Raw genomic sequence first — 11,985 nt, 5'->3', positions numbered from 1 at the left:
TAACAATGTGTAGCAACGTTTCCTCAAACAACCCGCACAGCCTACTGACGTTTGATGACCATTTATACTCCAACTTAGGGGTTCCATCTTTGGTTGGATAAATGCCGAACCTTAAGAGCGTACATTTCTTTTTAAACAAGGGTTTTAAATGAAAAAGTAAATATGGTTGAACATACACTTTCTCAAAAGAATTAGCTGTAGTCCAGAAGTGGGTTCTTTTTCTTAGCTCATCTTTATCCATAATTTCTGACAGAAGAGCAACAGTTGTATTCAACATCTTTTTATATACCATGATGCTCCTAACTTCATCGACCAGATTTGGGCATTCGAAACGTGAAAGGCACTCAGATAGGTAATCCTGCCAGCTTCTCGAACATTGGCCTTTCGAGATCTCGCACCAGCACAGACTTGCTAACGTGCCCTCCTCCGCTAGAGAAAAAACCAGTAAAGTTTTTTAAAATGTGGCTTGGCGGACCAAAATCTGGTTCCTCAAGCCATATTCCAGTCTTAAATTAGCACGCGGGATCTGTCTGGGTATCCTAAAAACTGATTCATAAGTCCTTATAACTATGTCCTCTAACTTTTTTGCGTCCTTACCCATAAACATTATTGATCCATAGTCCAGGGAGGGAATGAGCTTTGCTGTCATAACTTAATTAGGACATAATAACTTATCTCGCAGTTTTCGAAAGGCAAAGGCAAGAGAAGTTCCTTTAGCATCCAAATTATTAAAATGCTGTTTAAATGACAGTCCATCGTCAAATGTAATTCCCAAATACTTGTAGGATTTTACACAGTCTATTGTTAGACCATTAATATTCAAATCCTTTTCCCCTAATTTCCCCTTTCCTATTAACATTATTTTTTGTTCGTTAATTGTTAAGCCATTTTGGGTAACATATGTGTTAAATGAATTTATTAGTCTTTTCAAGCCTATTTTAGTATGACTGAGTAAAATAGTATCATCTGCATACTGTAAATATTTAATTTCTTTACCTATCACAGTGGGCAAATGCGAAATTACATTATTAAAATGGGCTGGGAGATCGGCCATAAATAAGTTAAAAAGGCAAGGGGCGAGCACACACCCCTGTTTCAAGCCGACACTTGTATCAAGTCGACGGGTGGTGTGACTGCCGTCGCCAATTTTAGGGGCTCATTATGATGGAGGATTTTCCGCATCCTCCGGGCCGGCGGAAGCCACCGCCGGCCCGGAGGATGCGGAAAATCCTCTGCGGACCCACCAAAGACCCACCGCCACATTAAGATGGCTGGTGGGTCCTGGTTTCCGTCCGCCGCTTTTCCGCCGCGGTTGGCTTACAACTGCGGCGGAAAAGCTGTAACATGGCTGGCGATGTCTATCAGACACCGCCAGCCATATTAGGATGGCGTAAAATGTATGCTTTTCCGCGGCGGCTTTTCCGCTGTGGAAAAGCATACGGACCTTCACTTTGGGGGCCCGTTGCGGGCCACCTGGGTGAAGGGGGGTTGGGGGTGCACATGGGGGGTACCTATGGTACCCCCCTGCATCTGCGTGAACAAAGCAGCGGGCACCGCGCAGTGCCTGCCGCTGTGTGCACGCAAATGCAGTGCATGCATTTTTAACATTGCGGCGGGTGCAACTTGAAGCTGCACCCGCCGCAATGTTAAAGATAGAGGATGTGACCGCCACCCTGGCGGTCACTTCCTAATTGCACTGGAGGGACCGCCACAGCCCCTGCGGACGGTCCCTCCTCCTCTAGGGTGGCGGACGGACGCAAGTCCTTCCGCCATCCTAATGAGCCCCTTAATCTGGACCCAAGTATTGGAGTATAATAAATTAATCATTTTTAGAAGAGTTTTTGATATACCCCAATTAAGAAGCTTCTTCCAGAGAATATTCCTGGGAACGGAATCAAAGGCGGCTTTTAGGTCGATAAAACATATGTACAATTTTTGTTTCCTACATTTTGCTTTTTCGCCCAACAATGTTAATAAAATTTAATTTGTCAGAGTTGATTCACCCTTCCTAAAACCTGTTTGAAAAATGGGAATCAATTCAATATTTGTTCTCCGAATTCATCTGAAGGGTGACAGCCATTTGACCCAAATTGTCTAAAATACATTTAGTGGTAAAGAGAAGATTAATGTGCAGGTGGCACTGGAGAACAAAGCATCATGGTGAAATCATGGAGCGTCATGGTGGCCTGGTGACATCATAACGCGTCATAGCTGAACCTATCAGCGGGGAGGCACTTGTCTTTCTGGACTGGAGCCAGGGCCTGGTTGTAGGTAGGATGTTACTTGTTGTATCACATTTCTGGATGCAATGACAGAAACAGCAAAATACAAGGCAGGTAAACACAGATTTTTAGGATAAGTGTTTTAAACCCACGCCCTTAATTAAATCGGACACCCCCTTTGAGAGACCCCCCAGTTTTTTCATCCCACTTAAAGCCCTGTTGACAGTTATGCTGTAACTCTCTAAATATCCCGTCTGAAAACTCTCCAGTGACAGTCTTACCTCACTCTTCGTGACTCGCTCCAGGGTCTCTATGGCAGGTATGGGTGGTTGTTTCAGCAGCAAGACCAATCCCCAGAGAGCAGCACTGCCACTGACTGCCCCAACAGCAACAGGCTAGAATGAGCATGAGAGAGCGTAGCAGTGAAGCGCGCCCATTTAATGTCGCCCAGCTGGGCTGTCATTGGTAGCGCTCGTGTGCTACAAGATTGATTGACGGCCCTGAAGGCTGGGACCGTGGACGGATGAACAAAAGCATATCATGTGAGTGCAGCGCACAGCACGCACTTTCAAACTGCCAGGGCAGCGCGTGCGGGATTGGTGGCGTGGTCGGTTGCGGCCGCGGCGGGCCGCGGCGGGCCGCGGCGTCCAGGAAGATTGTGCCCCCCTCACCCCTCCCTAGCTACGCCACTGAGGCCCGCTTCTTTCCCAGACCCTTTAGTTCTTTCATCCCACCTAAAGCCCTGCCGCTGCTCATATCCATGCTTTGCCTTCTAAGTGGCAAGTGTATGCCCAGACGTGGTTCCCCTCTCACTGTGTCACAACACTGAAAAAGCAGTGTCCACCCCTTTCTGTCCTATTTGGGCAAAAACACAAAGGAGAATATGTACGAGGAAGTGGCGGAGAGAGGCGTTAGCCTTCCTGGCTTAACACCTCTCTCCACCACTTCTGAAACGCAGGGCTGCACCATATTTACAAGGATATGGTGCAGCCCTGCGGTTTCCCCTGCTATGGCGCTAAGTTTAGCACGTAGCGCCAACGCAGGCACCCTTGCAACATACTGCAAGGGTGTCCGCGGGCAGGTGAGGATTGTTAATGTGTAGGAAGGTGTGCCTTCCTGCACATAAACAATCCTAAAATGATATTCTGTCACTGTCATGTGTGCTGCTTCATGCTGCACACATGAAAGTCACAAAATTGCATTGTTTTTTAAAGGATTGTTTATGTACAGGAAGGGACACCTTCCTGTACATAAACAATCCATGGCATTTTGCTTTTTTTATGTGCACAAGGCAGCACACATGAAAAAAGCAAAAACAAGGAGAAATAATGCATTTCTCCTCTTTTCACCAATTTAAGAACAGGGGTTTTGCTGGTTTTAATTTTGACGCTGCCTCCTAAGTATGCCACCCTTGTACATAGAAGGCAGCGTCAAATATAATGGGTTTTGCGGTTGAACGCCCACCGCAACACCCACTGCCCATCCCTTTTGTGCTAACCATAGAGTGAAAGGGCCCTTATTTACAAAGCAGTGTTAATGGTGGCAATACAGACCTGTACATATTCCCCAAAATGCTTCCGAACGGAAGCCTTCTCCATGTGTGTCCTTGGGAGGCTTTGGGATCAGTCCTGGACTTCAATCCTTGGAAGCTTCCACACATGAGCTGAAAACCCACTCTCGGGGGCATGTGTACAACAGAATGGCGGAGCGCAGTGTTACATCACAATTGGTAATGAAGCGCTCCGACATTCTGGAAATGCAGAGATGCTCCGTATTTACAATAAAAGGTGCACCCCTATGTTTCCCCTAGCGCTGGTGCCAAATTAACCTGCCTAGCGCCAATGCAGGCACCTTGCAATGTAACGCAGGTACCCTTGCACCACAGTGCAAAGGTGCCTGCGTTGCAGGGAATGATTGTTCACGTGCAGGAAGGTTTTCCGAAGCTGCAACTCGTCATTTTCTAATAATTGTTTATGTGCAGAAAGGGAGACTTTCCTGCACTTGAACAATCACTATCGGGATTTGTTCTTTCTATGTGTGCTGCACAATGCAGCACACATAGAAACTGCAAAAACGAGGAGAAATTAATAATTTCTCCTTGTTGCGCCAGGTTAAGTTCAGGTATTCCCTGGTCTTATTTTTGGCGCTGCCCCATATTTACACCACCCTTGTAAATAGGGGCCAATGTCAAAAAGCAATGGGAGTTGCTGCAGAACCTCTACTACAACACCCATTGCCCGGCCCTTTCACGCTCAGTGTTGCTTAAAAGGGGTATTGGTCACAAGGCGGCTTTAAGCCACGTAAAGTGCTTAACGCCGCCTTGTAAATAAGGCAAAGGGGTTATTGCCACCAGAACTTCAAAAAAAGTGACATTCTGGTGGCGATAAGCCTTTGAAAATAAGTGCCCTAGTGTTTCAAAACTGGAACTGGGAGCACATTTAAGCTCCCAAATATATATTTTTTGCAGTTAGCATAAACTTGGCCCACTGCCATAAAGGCGCTTTACATGAGGAACAGATGACATTTCATTTTTATTGAGAAACAATTTTGGTGAAATTGTCATCACCCTTCATATGTTGTGTATTTACCAACAAAATGCTGTAATAAAAAAAGAACATTTTTAATTTGTATACATTAACACTTTATTCAAGACTTTCTTTTCCACACTGCTTTCTTGTCTGTGTGTCCTTGTAAGTTATCTGGTGTGAAGGGCGCTGGAGTCCGGTCCACACTGTTGTGTTACTGTTGTGCAGCTACAGGAGAAAGGTGTCCACACAGGCACAGGAATCATACAACACCTGTGTGCAGCGTCACGTGCCGCGCAGCACCGCCTAAAGATAATGTATGGATATCAGCAGAGACCAGGAGAATGAAAACAGTAAGGGAGGGGTAATTTGAGAGTGAGAAACGGGTTCAATTTTCAAGACAAAACCTAGAATAATATAAAACAAACAGTTAATAATCAAAATAACTCTGGTCCCACTGAGATTTGAACTCAGGGGCATATTACCAAGGGTGGCGATATTGAATTATCGCCACTTTAGCGTCCGTTTTCGGCCGCTATGCGTCGATAATTCCATCGCCCTATTACCAAGCTGTCGCTAACACCAGTTAGCGACAGCTTGTAGGCGATAGCGAGCGGTTTGGGGCCCGCTTTGCATGTCAGGGATATTTATCGCTAATGACATGCAAAGTGGACGTACCGAACCGGTTAGCGACTGTAAGCAGTCGCTAACATTGCTATCGCCTTTTACCAAGGAAGGCGAAGCGATGGAAATATTTGCGCTAAGCGCGAATATCACCAAACGCTAACGCCTGCAAATACCAGTTCTTAGCCATGTTATCCAATGGGAGGTGGATAACATGGCTAACAGCATTTGCACGCTACTGCGTGAACACCGCTGGTTTTACAGCGATATTCACGCTAACGCCTGCAATATTATCGCGTTTGAGACGTACGTTGGTAATAGGACGTTATCTTAGCAATAATATTGGGCGAAGGGCGGTGTTAAAAAAACTAACGCTAAGCTCAGGTAGCGATAAATATCGCTAACTGTTGGTAATATGCCCCTCAGTTCGATGGATTCAGACTCTATAGTGTTAACCATTACAACATGGAACCATCCACACACAGAAAATCTATTCCGCCTATTTTTATTGCTTGTTGATGTATGTTAGAATTCACAGAGTAAAGACAGTGCAAATAACGCAGTGTTTTTATGATTTAGGGGCAGATTTACAAGCACCGTGCGTCACTTTTGCGTCACTTTTAATGTGGGAAAAGTGACACAAAAGTGGCCCAAGGGCCTTGTAAATCTGCCCCTAAGTCTTTAAAACTCTCAAGGAACCTACGGCATTTGATGCTTTAAAAAGTCCAATTGGCACAGTCCCTTGACTAGCCACAAGAATGGGTACAACGCTAAAAAACTGTGGACACTGGAAAAACAAGGCTGAGAAAGTGCTAGACACTGCAAATAGCAGCTGCACCTCTCGGACAAGATGGAACACAAACTTCATCAGACTTAACTTCCTAGAAGCCAACACAGCACAAGATTAATGTCATAAAACAGACTCTGAAACTGCCTCTTCCATAGCACGATCGCAACAAGAAATAAACCAAGGGGCAGATTTACAAGCCCCTTGCGCCTCTTTTACGCCGCTATTGTGTCACTTTTGTGATGCAGCGGCGGCGCAAAAGAGGCACCATGCTGCGGGGTATTTACAATGTGACCCATCTGGGAGATGCGTCACGTTGTAAAGCCCTGCGTCAGAAGTAGGCGTTCCGGCACAGGGAGGGAGTTCTGGCGCAGAAACGCCTCCTGAAAGTGGCTGAGTGAAATCTACAAGATTTCACTCAGTCACTTTTAAGCCCATGCTGCGTCAAAACCCTGTGCCTGCTTGTAGCAGGCGTAAGGATTGATGCTGCATTGTGAAGATAGGGTACCCCGGAGCCTTGCTGGAGTTGCATCGCGCTTGCGACACAACTCCAGAAATGCGCCGCCTTTACGGCACAGATGCGTCACGCATCTGTCCGTTTTTGCCCCATGGTGCGCCGCATTGTAAATGCGGGGCATCCATTGTGGCAGAGCCGTGACGCACAATAACTGGTGCATCCCTGCTGATATGCAAGGATGCGCCAGTTATTGTAAATCTGCCCCCAAGTATTTTTCACACTGAGACCACAGTAAACTGGTGCCTTCTTTTTCTGCACCAAGATATTTATATAATCTGTACTTTTTGTTGTGCAATAAATGACAAACACCTAATAACCCTTCAGAATTTTAATCTGTTATTGTTCCCCAGGTCATTACATCAGCTGTTCTGGAAGGGCTGGGGCGGAAACAGGAGCTGTGGGGTCAGTGTAAACCTCAGAGGGCAATAGACTGAATGAAGCGAAAGAGAGATTTACTAGGACTTTAGGTGCATTTAGGTTTAGAAGGAAAAAATAGAAAGCAAAAAATTTCAAGAGTACTGAAAAAGAACATCTTCCCATACCGGGAGTTGAACCCGGGCCGCCTGGGTGAAAACCAGGAATCCTAACCGCTAGACCATATGGGAGCTTACCTGTAATGGTCACAGTCTCTGACATGTCAGTCTTGTCAGACTCCAGTGTGTGTATATATTAAGGTAAATTGCCACCTTCAGTGTCTGACCATCAATGTGGTCACAGACCCCCCACTCCTGACAAACCAGAGGGAAGGAGGGGTCATGATTTGTGCAACAACCTGCTCATGTCTCATTATTTACAACCCTGGAACTTCTCCAGACCCAAAGCCCAGGACCAGAGGACAGCAGCAGCCCCCACATTGCCTCTTACTGCCCCCCCCCCTGTAGCCAGACAAAGCCACGCCCCTCTCCCCAGAACCCCCCTTCACTCCTGTGTCTCCTCACCAGGCTGAGGGCCCAGAGACCCCTCTCCAGTTACCGTCCAGCTGCTTCCTTGAGACCCCCTGCACCTGTCACAGGCCTCAGGCTCCCTCCAGGGGGCCCATGTCACAGCCCCCTATGCACCTGTCACTGGCCCCAGGCTGGCTCCAGGGGCTCCAGTCCCACTCCCTCTCCCCCTACGATCAGCTCCGACCCCAGTCCTGACACTCGATTGGTTCACACAGTGGAGGGAGGACCAGCTCAGGTCACCCTGGCTTCTTCCCAGGTATCTTCAGATGCACAGGGTGACCACCAGGGGGCAGCACCGCCACAGCACTCACACCACACTGGGCACAGGTGGATGAAATGGAACACGGAGAGGTTTCCGGTTTCCAAAGAGGTTCTTGGAAACTCAGTTATTTATAACAGTCCCCAAAACTCTCAGATGTTAGACTGAGTCCTTCGGCCAGCTGACCTCTCACCAGAGGGACAGAAACAGAATAATTCCAGAGAGTATTTTGGGATAGCGCAGAGAGGAGCAAGGGCAGAGCTGAAGTGGTTCTAATGTTTTTCCCCAAATCAGACATATGTTGTTTGAGGCAGTAAACACATATTGTAGGCATTCGCTATCGTGTTTTCCGTTTCTGACTTCACGCCAATTTAAAACACCCAAGTGGAGAAAACTTCAAATACAAGCATTTGCAATGCAATAGGTCTCGCATTAGGAAAGTTTGCGCTATTGGTATTGTATATGACACATTTTGTATTTATGTGTTGGTTTTGAACACAGCTAAATTAATAGCTTTGTTATTTACAATGCCAATAGTTTTAACTTTCGCAAATGTGACACCTATAGCATTTGTAATGCAATATGTGTTTTTTTACGTGACTTAGATGTATTGATATTACAAATAACAATGGCTTTTATTTTTTTAAATAATTACTATTTAATAAAAGTTATTGTAATGTATAATGGCAATAACTTAAACTTTTGTAACTAACTTTTGTGAAGATTATGTTCAGTGAATTTTATTGTGACAAAAATCCAAAAACAGAAGAGAAATATTGACATCTTTTTGCGACATTTGTAATAAAGCTTGAAACATTGAGAGAACATAACATATTTGAACCAGTTATTGTTTAAGGGTTGCACAGATTGATGCTGTGGTGGCCCTGAGTGATGCTGTGGTGGTGCCGAGTAATGTAAATGTTTTTGTACATGTATAGCGCACAGCTACCCGCAGTGGGTTTCCCAGTACTTGTACGAATACCGCAAGAGAACCCTTCCTGGGTTTCCCTGTGAAGTGTCCACTCCTGGGCACCCCCATGGTGCAGACCAGGCATACCTCGCGTTGTGGGTGTCATTGTGGAGACTAAGCAAGCTATTGCCCAGAGTTGCAGCGTGGGACCCATGATCAGAATAGGCACTGAGGCGAGAATATCCAGTCAGGGGAATTAATGAGCCCAAGACCCACCGAAGCGGGAATCGAACCCTGGTCCCTGGCCAGAGCTCTGCATCGAGGTCTGCCTGCTCTAACCATTGAGCCACACTTCTCTGATGAGATAGATAGAGTGAGTGCAATAGATCGATAGAGTGTGGGCGCTAGAGTAAGTGCGATAGAGTGAGGGCGATAGAGTGAGGGAGGGCGATAGATAGATAGATAGATAGATAGATAGATAGATAGATAGATAGATAGATAGATAGATAGATAGATAGATAGATAGATAGATAGATAGATAGATAGATAGATGGATGGATGGATGGATAGATAGATAGATGGATGGATAGATAGATAGCTAGATAGCTAGATAGATAGATAGATAGATAGATAGAGGGCGATAGATTGATAGTGTTGGACCTGGCCCTTTTGGCAGGTTCACCCCAAAACTGATTTGCTTTTTCCTAGCCTATTTCTGTAACCTGGTGTTGCAGATTTTAGGCCTCTATGCGTGTGCTCTGTGTGTGTGTGGTGAGAGTGACCTGCCCTCCAATAGGAATGCATGGGGAATATGTGTGACCATGGTAGTTCCTGATGTGTGGGGAGTGCAGGGTCGAGTTTGGTATGTGCGAACTCGTGGGATTGAATGCTGCGCAATGATCTATGCGGCATGATTGTGTCTAGTGTGTTAGTGCCACTTCTAGAAGTTGGCATGTTAGTGTAATTTGTGTCTGGCGTGTGATTGGCTGGAGCTGGCTGGTGCGACTGGCTCCAGGAGTCAGGATGGGTCTGCCCCGGTGGTGAATGGAGAGATTAGCATGCTGATGTGAGGGAGGGGTACACCTGGGACCTGAATAGGGCTGGTCCTTCCCTCCACAATGCTGGCTCCACCCCCTGTGGTGCGCCTGATGTTCCTAGCCTGGCCAGGTAAAGGGAGTTCCCCATAACCAGTTGTAGCTGGTTCTCACATTGCCTGCACCTTGTAGACAAAGCACTTTGCTGTATAAAAAGGGTGCTGTGACACCCTGAAGATGTTCTTGTTTCTGACTGGAATCAACCATGGGCGTGCTGTTGCTGGGGCCCAGGGGAAGGCTTGCCTCCCTTGGTCCTACCAAGCCCCTGGACTGCTGATGGACCTGGATGCCTGGAGGATATTTTTGCATGGGGTCCCCTTTGCTCCACTTTTCCCCCAGGATCTTTTTCTTTGAATCTTATGTCATTACTTAGAGACTTTAGGGCTGCCCCAGCACCTGGGGAGTGCTGGCTTCGGTTCTTGGATGCCCTTAGTTCTCCCTGCGCTGTCTTTCCCTGGGAGTGCTTTACTTTGCAGCGCTGGGCTGCAGCGTGTCTGGGGATCATCGCGGCAGGTGCCCACCCCGCTATGGTGATATTTAAATTTGCAGGAGCCCACCCTGCTTGATAGCCCGAGAGTTGGAGGGAGCCTACCCCTCATTTTGCCTTTTTTGAAATTATTTTAAAGTCGAGGGTGCCCATCCCTCGTTTCTGTCCCCGTTAAATCACTGTCGCGGCCGGGCCGAACAACCGGAAGTCAGGCGCCCTTGCTCGGGACGTGGGCGGGGCCTGCGTTCCAGCAGGAAGTCCTGCACACTCCCGGCAACCTGGAGGGATCGTGTGGAGCTGCCTGGTGAGAAGGGGGTGGCGCCTGCCTTTGCGGGGCTCCCGTGACTGAGGGAGAGCCCCGCAGGCGCTATCAGATGGTAACTGAAGGCGGAGGGGGCTGGAGGCACATTGCCGGTGCCTGCCCCCACTGCGTGTCCTGATGAGGCGGAGAGGGAGTCCCCGAGGAGTGGGGACTCCCCCATGCCGCCGCGAGCCCAGAGTCCTGCCGGAAGAGGAGTAGCCGGTGAGTGGGGACTCCAGGGGGGCTTATTGTTGTGGCCTATCATGGTGCCCGGATGGTGGTCGAATGGAGTCAGAGCGGCCCCAGATGGCAGCGGGCCACTCCAACGGTGCTGGCACCATTATAGTTGGAGCCTCGAGGGCTCCGTGCGGGCAGGATAATTTTCGGAGTCAGTGCGCTACGCACTGTTCAGAGGTGCCTTCAGGGCGGCCCCGGATGGCAGTGGGCCGCCCCAACGTTTTTAGTTGTGATTTCCCGAGCGGAGGGCCCGTGAGCATTTTGTTGGTGCCCCCAAGGTGGGGCAGACCTCCACAGCGGCCCTGCAGTTGCGGGCCGCTGCAGCGACAGGGGCATGTTTGTTTTCAGAAGCCTAGGTGGCTCTCCCGCCCCCATTATTTTCCAGAGCCTCCGTGGCTCCAACGCTCGCAGCAATTATTCTAGAGCCTTGGTGGCTCCAACACGTGGCATGCACTTTTCTGTACAAGAGCCAGTGTGCTCCAACGCCAGGGGGGCTGTTTATTTCAGGAGCCTAGCTGGCTCCCTATCCTCCAGTTGTTTCTAGAGTCTAGAGGGCTCCCCATGTTTGGCGCAGTTTTGTCCAGAGGGGCTAGTGAGAGCCCCAGTCGCAGTTGTGCTGATTTCTCAGCTGCCCAGCAAGTAGTGGGCAGCTGCACCGTTTAGGCGCAAATTGGAGTGATAGCCCCTGGAGGGACGGAGATGGCCCAGAGGTGCTGGTGGAGCGAGGTGGCAAACGCAAAATTTTGTGTACCCCTCACAAAGTTAATGTCCCATAACTTTAATATTTACCGATTGCATGTTTTGCGAAATTAACCAACCATAGAGTAAAATGCACACATTATTTTTTTATTATTACACATGGGGAAAACTAACTTTGCTTGCATGTTGCAATAAACCCAGCTAATATGTAATGTTATAGTGTTGTGAACTAATGTGCAGCTTAATTGTAAACAAAAGTAATTTAATGTGCTTATTCTACACGTTTCTGTGTGGTGGAGAGGTCGAAAATGTAAGTATAAAGCGCATTTATGTGGCTTATCTGCTAAGTAACAACTAATTGGGAAACATTAGTAAGGTG

At 47.7% G+C, this 11,985-nt stretch overlaps 1 long non-coding RNA gene and 1 other non-coding gene across 2 annotated transcripts in view; one reads left to right on the top strand and one right to left on the bottom strand.

Moving 5' to 3' along the window:
* The window catches only part of LOC144807880 (uncharacterized), a 226,765-nt gene that overhangs the window by 181,675 nt on the left and 33,105 nt on the right, over positions 1–11,985 (top strand). The window lies entirely within an intron of this gene.
* TRNAE-UUC (transfer RNA glutamic acid (anticodon UUC)) lies at positions 7,209–7,280 on the bottom strand. Its single transcript has one exon. It is a non-coding gene; the product is annotated as a tRNA-Glu (tRNA).

This window comes from Lissotriton helveticus, chromosome 1_2, assembly GCF_964261635.1.
Source record: "Lissotriton helveticus chromosome 1_2, aLisHel1.1, whole genome shotgun sequence".
Lineage (NCBI taxonomy): Eukaryota > Metazoa > Chordata > Amphibia > Caudata > Salamandridae > Lissotriton > Lissotriton helveticus.
Note: the sequence above shows the minus strand (reverse complement) of the source record. Positions and strands in the feature narration are given on the sequence as shown.